The sequence below is a fragment of the Pelmatolapia mariae genome, linkage group LG3_W, assembly GCF_036321145.2.
Source record: "Pelmatolapia mariae isolate MD_Pm_ZW linkage group LG3_W, Pm_UMD_F_2, whole genome shotgun sequence".
Taxonomy (NCBI): domain Eukaryota; kingdom Metazoa; phylum Chordata; class Actinopteri; order Cichliformes; family Cichlidae; genus Pelmatolapia; species Pelmatolapia mariae.
Window position 1 is genome coordinate 58,056,376 of NC_086229.1, and position 9,636 is coordinate 58,066,011.

Here is a 9,636-nt window from a genome sequence, read left to right on the forward strand (position 1 = left end):
CCACGTGTTGTTTAGTGAGAGTGAGGTGACGGTTTCTGTAGAAGATCTAGGATAGTAGAGCCATTTGTGGATGCATATTGTGCATTTGACAAGATAGTTTTAGATGTTTATCAGTTTGCTTATTTCTCACCTTAACATTGTAACAATCAAGCATTTACAGTAGTTTGGCTCAATCAAACTGTCCTCACAGTTCAGATATGTCTTCACAATGTTGTTTAAACTGGTCCTGTTCCTTAAACTGGTAATGATTGTTAAACTGGCACTCCTAACAGCCATATCCACACTTTGTTTTATGCAAAATATGTCATTCTTCTATTCAAAGATGCCAAATTAACATATTTACCGTTGTGATTCAAGTCTTCATTTGTATAATTATTAATCACTCCTAAAAGTGATTGAACATGTTTCTAACCCTGCTAATAATAATGTCTGTTCAGGTTGTGAATCAGGTATTGGAGGCAATGCTCTGTGAACTATGTGTACTGGTTCTGCATGATATTAAAATGAACACCTGTTGTTATAGGTTACTTAAATCCTTTTAAATGTAATGAATTGGTAGGTTTATGTAGAGCTACTGATATAGAAATAAAGTAAATCAAAAAATAATAATAATAATAACAATAATAATGATAATTATTGCAAAAACATTAGGTATTACGTATGAACATTTGGAGTTTATCATTGTTCTTCTCTACTGACCAGAAAAAAGAAAAACAAACTAATCTAAATAAAAACTGAGCTATCATAGTACGAAAGAAAATCTGTGACATTTATAAAGTTTTTGGTCATTATTGTTTGTATAAAATTAGTCATCTGTTGTATACATATTTTAGTACAGAGTACCAGTTTGAAAGGCCAACTTAAAGAAGTCCACACGTTTCTTTTCAAGCTCCTGAGACTACGATGACCTGGATGACTGAGAACCTTCACAGACAACAAAAGGCCATGACTGCTGCAGCTTTTCTATGTAACTATGCACGATATCCTCAAGTCTAGATAAAAGAATGGCATTTACTGTATATATGACTACTTACAGTAGTAGCAATTAACATGGTGGTAGACCTGATAGCTTATTTATGTTAAATGCAACAAACAAGTCATTCCCACGTAACTGGTACTTTCTCAGTTGTTTAGAGCATTGGAAAGTTGAAAAACCCAAAAGAGATGTGAGTGAAAAAGAAATAAAATGCCCTTAAAATGGATGGTGGTCTTTATTTTATCATTATTATTATTATTATTAGTAGTAGTAGTAGTATCATTATTGATATACGTTCAAAGAGAGGCCTTTGATTTACTTCTCTGTCAAGGACCTGTTTTTTTTTTTACTTTTTTATTTATTTATCTTCTTTATTTATAAAATTTTTTATTTTATTTACTAGTTTTCAATCTACAGAATTAGATGTTTGTACCTTAACCGTGAGGTCTATTTTTCTGTACTGTTATATTTTTTGCATCTACAGTGAGCAACTTTAGCTAACAGTAGTTTACAAATGGAGTAAAAAAAAAAAAAAACATCCATCAGCCATCAGCTATCAGCACAAAATCGACATTAGGACAAAACTGTATTGAGACTGTGACTTCAGATACGTTTTTGGTAGTGATATTAGCCAGCAAGATTGATATATGTTTTAGCATTTTTACATGCAAAAACATGTAAACATATACCACCATTGTTGCCCAAGTTTACACTTATGATTCACTGGTAAAATGAACTTAGCATGCCGCTAATCTGCTTATTATGAGATGTTACTGCTCTATGAGCTACAATAATATTTCATTGTAATGATGCTTTAATTAGAGGAGATGTAAAGATTCTGCTGTGTTCTGTGTTCTTTCGAAATGCTACACATACTGTATAAATACCTAATTTTACTTGCAAGTTATTTCAATCCTGTCACCTATACAGAAACATGTTCATGATGCTCAGCATATTCATGATACTATATGCTGAGGCATAAAAAAATAGAATAAGTAACCTCACTTTTTAGATTGTTGATACTTGAAGCATATTTTCTTTCTGTTGTCATAAAGTGAACAATAGCTATAAACTAATTACACAAACACTCTCATGCCTGTTTTGGTGCATGAGTAAAGCACTGATTTGAAAAATAATTGTTCATTAGTTAGAAATGACTGATGTGCTCTACAGCTTTTTGAATTATACAATGAAGAATTTTTAAAATATTTTTTATTAGATGTAGTTCAGAGTAATGAGGTCATAAATCACCCTGTTGCTTCAATGTAAAATATTATGCAGTCCTGTGACTGTGAGCATAATCAACACACGCTCAAGCATCAGTGCGCATTTGGAGTGACTGACTAAGGGGCAAGAGGGCACTCCTGAGGGGCACTACAGACAAGGTCGGTCTTTTTCATTCATTATATGCTGTCATTTAACTATTTAAATGACTGATTTCATTACACCATCATTAGTCCAGTGCAGTGGTAATGTTACATATGTTTATTAAAATAAATGTAAGCACCTACCTCTATCATGCATATACTACATACATGTTACCTTTTTGTACATATACTGTAGTTTTGTTTTTTGGGTGTAAAAAGAAGAGGGGTCCTAGTAATAAATTTATACTTGAAGTAATCAAAGTCATAGTAGGTATATCTGAGTAATAATTAACCCTGAAATATTGCTTTCTATTATCTACAAATGAAATCTTAATGCTGTGACTAGCAGGGCTGCAAAAGAATTACCGTAATTGTCGGGCTATAAGCCGCTACTTTTTGCACAAGCTTTGAACCCTGCGGCTTTTCTATGGATTGTCCATGATTTTTGTGACATCGTAAGAGGATTTGTTTTGTTTGTTCCGCTGTTTTGCGGCACTACGTTGCTTGGCGGAAAGGCATGTGATCAGACACACAGTATCGGGGTTCAAGAGTGGTATGTTGGTCACATGTCCATCCGCCAGGCAACATAGCGCCGTACGAAGTAGCGCGAAAAACAAACTTCAAAGTAGCGCTACGCGTTCAGTGGGAGGCGTGGATGACGAGCGGCGATAAACTTGCGAAAAGCAAGTTATGCTCAACTCCACCAGTGGATTCTGACAGCGTGGAAAAGTGTGAAAACATCCACGATCACCAACGGATTTCGAAGGGCCGGACTGCTGCATGATGGAGAGGAGGACACCACCACGGCCCTTCTGAGGGTGTTCGACTCAGACACTGACAACGAGGATTTGTTTGGTTTTGAAAGTGACAACGAAGGAAAGAAGCTGAGAATGGATGACGTAGCCATCCTGAGCCTGTTCGTATCCGACACTGGAGAAGAGGACTTTGGTGGTTTTAGTGCGCAGGAAGATGGTGGTGAATGACTGACTTTTCTTCTTGTTAAAGCCGTGTCACTGCACCTGAGCCTAAAAGGTAGGCTGAATCTATTTTTCTGGTGTGCTGTAGGTTATTGTTATGTACTACATTTGTTACTCATTTATGAAGCACAGTACATGTTTCGTACTTGTAATTACCAGTACTTGTACATATACCTAAAAAGTTATGCAAATATGTACCCCTAATTTGTTTATCAAAATATTAATAAAAGGGATGTGTCTCCAAACAGCCATCTCTTTACTGACAATTCCCTTTGTGCATATTCTCTTACATATGATAAATCAACATTAAAACACCTGCGGCTTTTAGTCAGGTGCGGCTAATGTATGTACAAAACAGGATTTTCCCCTGATTTTAGCTTGTGCGGCTAATATTCAGGTGCGCTTTGTAGTCCGGGAAATACGGTACTCTTTAGACTTAACGTCTTGATGCATTCTCAATCATCCAGGAAAGTAAATCTCCAAAAGTTGATTCTGTTTATCTGGACGTAGCGTTTTGTGGGAGAAACGTTTCGTCACTCATCCAAGTGACTTCTTCAGTCTCAGCTGACTGCAGGTTTCCCCAAATCTTATAAACAGTACATTTGCATAATGACTGAAACCAACCCACTGAAGGAACAATGGGCTGGGAGGTCAGTTCCTTGATCATAATTATGCAAATTCTCATGACCATTGATCAACAACCACCGACCAAAACCCACTGATCAAAGACCACTGATCAATGGCCATGAGTACCATTCACAGAGAGTTGGGGAATGGCTGCAATCACAGCATTGTAAGATGGTGAAAGATGTACCCTTAGACTGAACCCTTGAGACTGAAGAAGTCACTTGGATGAGTGACGAAACGTTTCTCCCACAAAACGCTACGTCCAGATGAACAGAATCAACTTTTGGAGATTTACTTTCCTGGATGATTGAGAATGCATCAAGACGTTTTAAACCACTTTGGCAAGGACTGCCTAAAGCTTGTACGTCAGTATGAGCAAACAGCACGTAAGATGGCGGACTACGGGAAACACCTGAGATTCAGCCTCAGATGCCGACAAAACAGGATTACTCCTAAAAGTCTGCATATGAGCTCTTCAGTTAAAGGCTTCCGGGCAACAAAAAATCTCCAGAAGGCACAGCATCAGTTGCTTAATGAACGGGTGAGGCAAACAAATTTTACCATCGACATGCTACAATCTCAAGAGGAGCGGCTCCGACAGAGACTGACAATGCTTTTAGCTGAGAATACTCTTAAAAAGGTGTTTGACTTTACTGAGAAGGCTCATCTAGCACAGCACAAGAAGTCTAAGACCAGGCAACAAAGGAAGTTTGACTTACTTGTTGTACGTCGGAAATCACCGCAAAATACGGAGAGTGTCCTCAGCGGCCAGAAGAGAGAAGGATGCGACACGGAGGATATAGACAAGTGGGTGAAGAATTTGTCTGACAGACAGCTCACCCAAACAGAGAAAAACATCCTTGCTAAAGGGTTGAATTTTGCTGTCACACCGAGACAAATCCCGCTAGTGGAGCTGATCACAGCCACAGAAACAGCAATTCGTAACAACAATATTGCATAAGTGGAAGCAGAGCAACTACGGACGAAAGTTTCGGCCTGTCTCAGCAATGCAAAGCCCCCAGCATCCAACATCACCATGGAGGAGAGGAAGGCACTCACATCACTTAGTGATGACAACAACATTATCATCCTTCCGGCAGACAAGGGTAGGTGCACAGTATTGCTAAACCAGAAAGACTATCATGAGAAGATTTTGTCACTATTCAGTGATGAAAATACTTATGAGCCGCTGAAACGAGACCCAGGAAGTGGCTACAGGAAGAGGGTGATAGACTGTCTGAAGCAGTTAGAACAAGACAAGGCTATTGACCAGACCTCATACCACAGGCTATACCTAGGGGAGTCTACACCAAGTCTGTATGGTTTACCGAAAATACATAAACAGGGTGCACCTTTAAGACCGATTGTCTGCATGATCAACTCTGCCACCTATAACATCTCCAAGTTTCTGGCTTCGATCCTCAACCCGCTGGTGGGCAGGTCTGAACACCACATCCAGAACACCCTGGATTTTGTTGAGAAGGTGAGAGATGTCATTATGGAGGCAGATGAAACCATGGTCTCGTACGACGTTACATCTCTCTTCACTTGCATCCCAGTCACGGAAGCGTTGGAGGTAGTCCGTAAGAGATTACAGGATGACACCAACGTCAGCAACAGGACCACTCTTAGCATCGACCAAGTGTGTTTGCTTTTGGAACTGTGTCTTCATTCCACCTACTTCACATACAAGGGTCAGTTCTACAGGCAGAAACATGGGTGTGCCATGGGCTCCCCAGTTTCACCCATCGTGGCCAATTTGTACATGGAAGAAGTGGAAAAGAGGGCGTTGCTATCCTACCCTGGAACACCACCAAGCCATTGGTTCAGATATGTGGATGACACCTGGGTGAAAATCAAATCTCAGGACGCAATATATTTCACGGATCACATTAACTCGGTGGACCGACACATCAAATTCACCAGGGAGGATATGAAAAGTGGCAGGTTAGCCTTCTTAGACTGTGAGATTTCCATCAGTAATGGGGGACATCTAAAAGCTGTACCGTAAACCTACACATATGGATCAGTATCTAAGGTTTGACTCTCATCATCCACTGGAGCACAAACTGGGTGTCATCAGGACGCTACAACACAGAGCGAACACCATCCCCACTGACACAGCGGCCAGGGAGGCAGAAGAACAGCACATCAAGAAGGCCCTGAGTGAATGTGGTTATCCCAGCTGGACTTTTGTCAAAGCTGGAAAGACACCTAAAGAAAGCTCCAGCCGATCCAGGAGAGAAGGACAACCGCTGCCCAGGCGAAAACCTGTAGTGATCCCATATGTGTCAGGAGTATCGGAAGAGTTGAGACGCATTTTTTCTAAACACCGGGTCTCTGTGGCTTTTAAACCCCAAAACACGCTGCGCCAAAAATTGGTCCACCCCAAGGATCGGGTCCCCCGACACAAACAGAGTAACATAGTGTACGCTGTTAAGTGCCAGGAGGATTGCCAGGATTTATACATCGGAGAAACCAAACAACCTCTGGCGAAGCGCATGGCACAACACAGAAGAGCTACCTCGTCAGGCCAGGACTCTGCAGTCTATTTACACCTACAGGCCAGTGGACACTCTTTCAATGATGAGGATGTACACATCCTGGACAGGGAGGAATGCTGGTTTGAGCGCGGAGTCAAGGAGGCCATTTACGTGAAGAGGGAAAGACCATCTCTGAATCGAGGAGGGGGCCTAAGGGTACATCTTTCGCCATCTTGCAATGCTGTGATTGCAGCCATTCCCCAACTCTCTGTGAATGTTACTCATGGCCATTGATCAGTGGTCTTTGATCAGTGGGTGTTGGTCAGTGGTCATGAGAATTTGCATAATTATGATTAAGGAACTGACCTCCCAGCCCATTGTTCCTTCAGTGGGCTGGTTTCAGTCATTATGCAAATGTACTGTTTATAAGATTTGGGGAAACCTTAAAGACTGGTCCTGCCTTTAATGCCACCCTCTTTTTGGGTTACTTTGGCTGTCCTGCCTGCGTCAGCGGTTTCTTCTGTCTTCCCTGCTCTACTCCACCTTTGGGTCACTAACATTAACAATTCACAATTCACAGCCAAAGGGCAAGACTGTGAGGGCTCTCTCTAGGGCCTCGCTCCTTCTTCTGCTTAAGTGGGCAAGTAATTGTCATCAGGATGTGTGGCCTCAGGGGTTCAATACTCTGAACCTATTGTAGGCTTTGTGGGTTTTTCTCTTTCTTTGTCTGGTGTTGTTGTAGCTTCTCACCCTCGTTATTAAGTACATTTCATGACAAAGACAAGAAGACTGACACACAAACACATATATAAACACGTTAGAGCAAGACTATATGTTGCTTTTTGTACCAGTTATTTTTTTATTTTGGATTCCCTTACCCCCCCCCCCCTTTTTTTTGTGAATCTTAATAACAATGAATGAAGACAAGAAAAGAAAAACCTTAACAAGAGGAGTTAGGGTCGTTACATATAATCCAGGTATACCAACTGTTATAACTGTTTAAATTGGTAGTTTATCCCTTCAGTATGTATGTAGTGATTACAAATCCAATTTATTTCAAGACATGGTACCATAATATTTAATATAGGTATATTTTTGCAATAACAAAAGATAAAATAAAATAAAATACAATACAATAAAATATTTGCAATGCGACATAGAAATTAATGAGCACCATGTCTTCAAAAATAAAATCCATACAGGGTTCAAAAAGACTAGAAAGTAGAAACTGAGACAAAAAAATTCAGCAAAATTATTTTTCAAGCCACAGAGCAAGACAGTCAGAAATGTTTCCCACAGAGCATTAGAAAGTTTGCTCACGTTTGAATCACTTTTCAAAAGCAGAAAGTTCAATCTTTTTACATCCTAAATAGCCCCCCCCCCCTTCATTTTTTTCATTGTCCAACCTTGAATGTCGCCATATTAAATTAAACTCTCCATGCATTCTCTTCCTTATCAGGGTCACAGGGGGGCTGGAGCAGGTCCTAGCTATCATAGGGGGAGAGGACAGGTCGCCAGTCTGTTACAGGGCTAACACAGAGAGACAGACAACCATGTATGTCTTTGGGCTGTGGGAGAAAGCCGGAGTATCCGGAGAGAACCCACGCAAACATGGGGAGAACATGCAAACTCCACACAGAAAGGCCCCACCCAGATTGCTGTGAGGCAGCAGTGCTAACCACTGCACCACAGTGCTGCCCTGAAATAAAACTAATAACAACACGTTTTAACTGATAAGCCATAACAACAATTTTGCCTGCCTATTGTATTTATCTCTTTAATTTTACTTTTGCGTTTTTGTCATGTCAGTGAACTCCACCTCCAACTTTTTTCTGGAGTACAACTGCTCCAACCATACAGCTCGCTCAAACATGCTCACTGCCATCAGTGCAATGAGAGCCATCTTTCTCCTCCCTGTCTCCACACTTGTCCTCTACCTGGGTCACCAGCAATGGTGGCAGCAACATTCCTTTCAAACAGCAAGCCACTCTGACATCTTCGCCTACAACATGGCTGCTACAGAGCTGATCTGGGTAGCTGGATGCTTCTGTACCTTTGGTGGAACATACAATAATCACTCAGCTATGTTAACAGTAGGATGTGAAAGCGGGTGTGGGTCCCAATCAGCCAGGGTTTCGGGTGAGCTCATTGTTAAACCTGGCCCCACCCTATCATGTGATTTCCTGAGGTCAGATGGCCCAGGATGTGAGTGGGCGTTAAGGTGTCTGGGAAGGGATCTCAAAACTGGATTATAGATGGCAGACAGTTGGTGTCGTAAACCAACAGCATACACCACATTGTTCAGTTTGAGTTTAGGAGTTTTGTCTTTTGGGTGAACCAGTTTCTGTCTGAGTGTGTTGCTGGGTCTGAAGTACACTGGGATGTCGTGCTTGGAGAAAACTCTCCTGAGTTTCTCTGATACACCGGCTACATAGGGGATGACAATGTTGTTGCGTCTGTCCTTCTTATCCTCCCTCGCTGGTGTCTGATCTTCTTTTCTGTGCATCTTTGCTGACTTTATAAACGCCCAATTAGGATAACCACATGTTTTAAGTGCTTCCTTTACATGTGAGTGTTCCTTCTTTTTCCCTTCAGGCTTAGAGGGAACATGTTCTGCCCGGTGGTGTAGGGTCCTGATTACTCCAAGTTTATGTTCCAGAGGGTGATGGGAGTCAAAGAGGAGGTACTGGTCCGTGTGTGTGGGCTTCCGGTAAACTTCAATGTTGAGGTTGCCATTCTCTTCAATGTGCAAAGCGCAATCCAGGAAAGGCAAACAGTTATCCTTTGTGTCTTCCCTGGTGAACTTGATGTTTTTATCCACGGCGTTAATGTGCGCAGTGAAGGATTCCACTTCTTGTCTTTTGATTTTGACCCAGGTGTTGTCTACATATCTGTACCAGTGGCTGGGTACTCTCCCTTTAAAAGAGCCAAGAGCCTTTCTTTCCACTTCCTCCATGTAAAGGTTGGCTATAATAGGTGACACGGGGAAGCCCATGGCGCAGCCATGTTTTTGTCTGTAGAAACCCTCGTTGTATTTGAAATATGTAGTGGTGAGGCAGAGGTCTAACAGTGTGCAAATCTGATCGGGTGTGAAGTTGGTCCTGTCTTCCAAGGAGTTGTCTTCTTGTAATCGTTTTCTGACAGTCTCCACTGCCTCCGTGGTGGGTATGCAAGTGAAGAGTGAGACTACATCAAAGGACACCATG

General features: G+C 41.4%; 1 pseudogene; it reads left to right on the forward strand.

Moving 5' to 3' along the window:
- Positions 1 to 903: 903 nt before the first annotated feature.
- On the forward strand, positions 904 to 8,094 carry LOC135932662 (uncharacterized; annotated as a pseudogene).
- Positions 8,095 to 9,636: the final 1,542 nt, after the last annotated feature.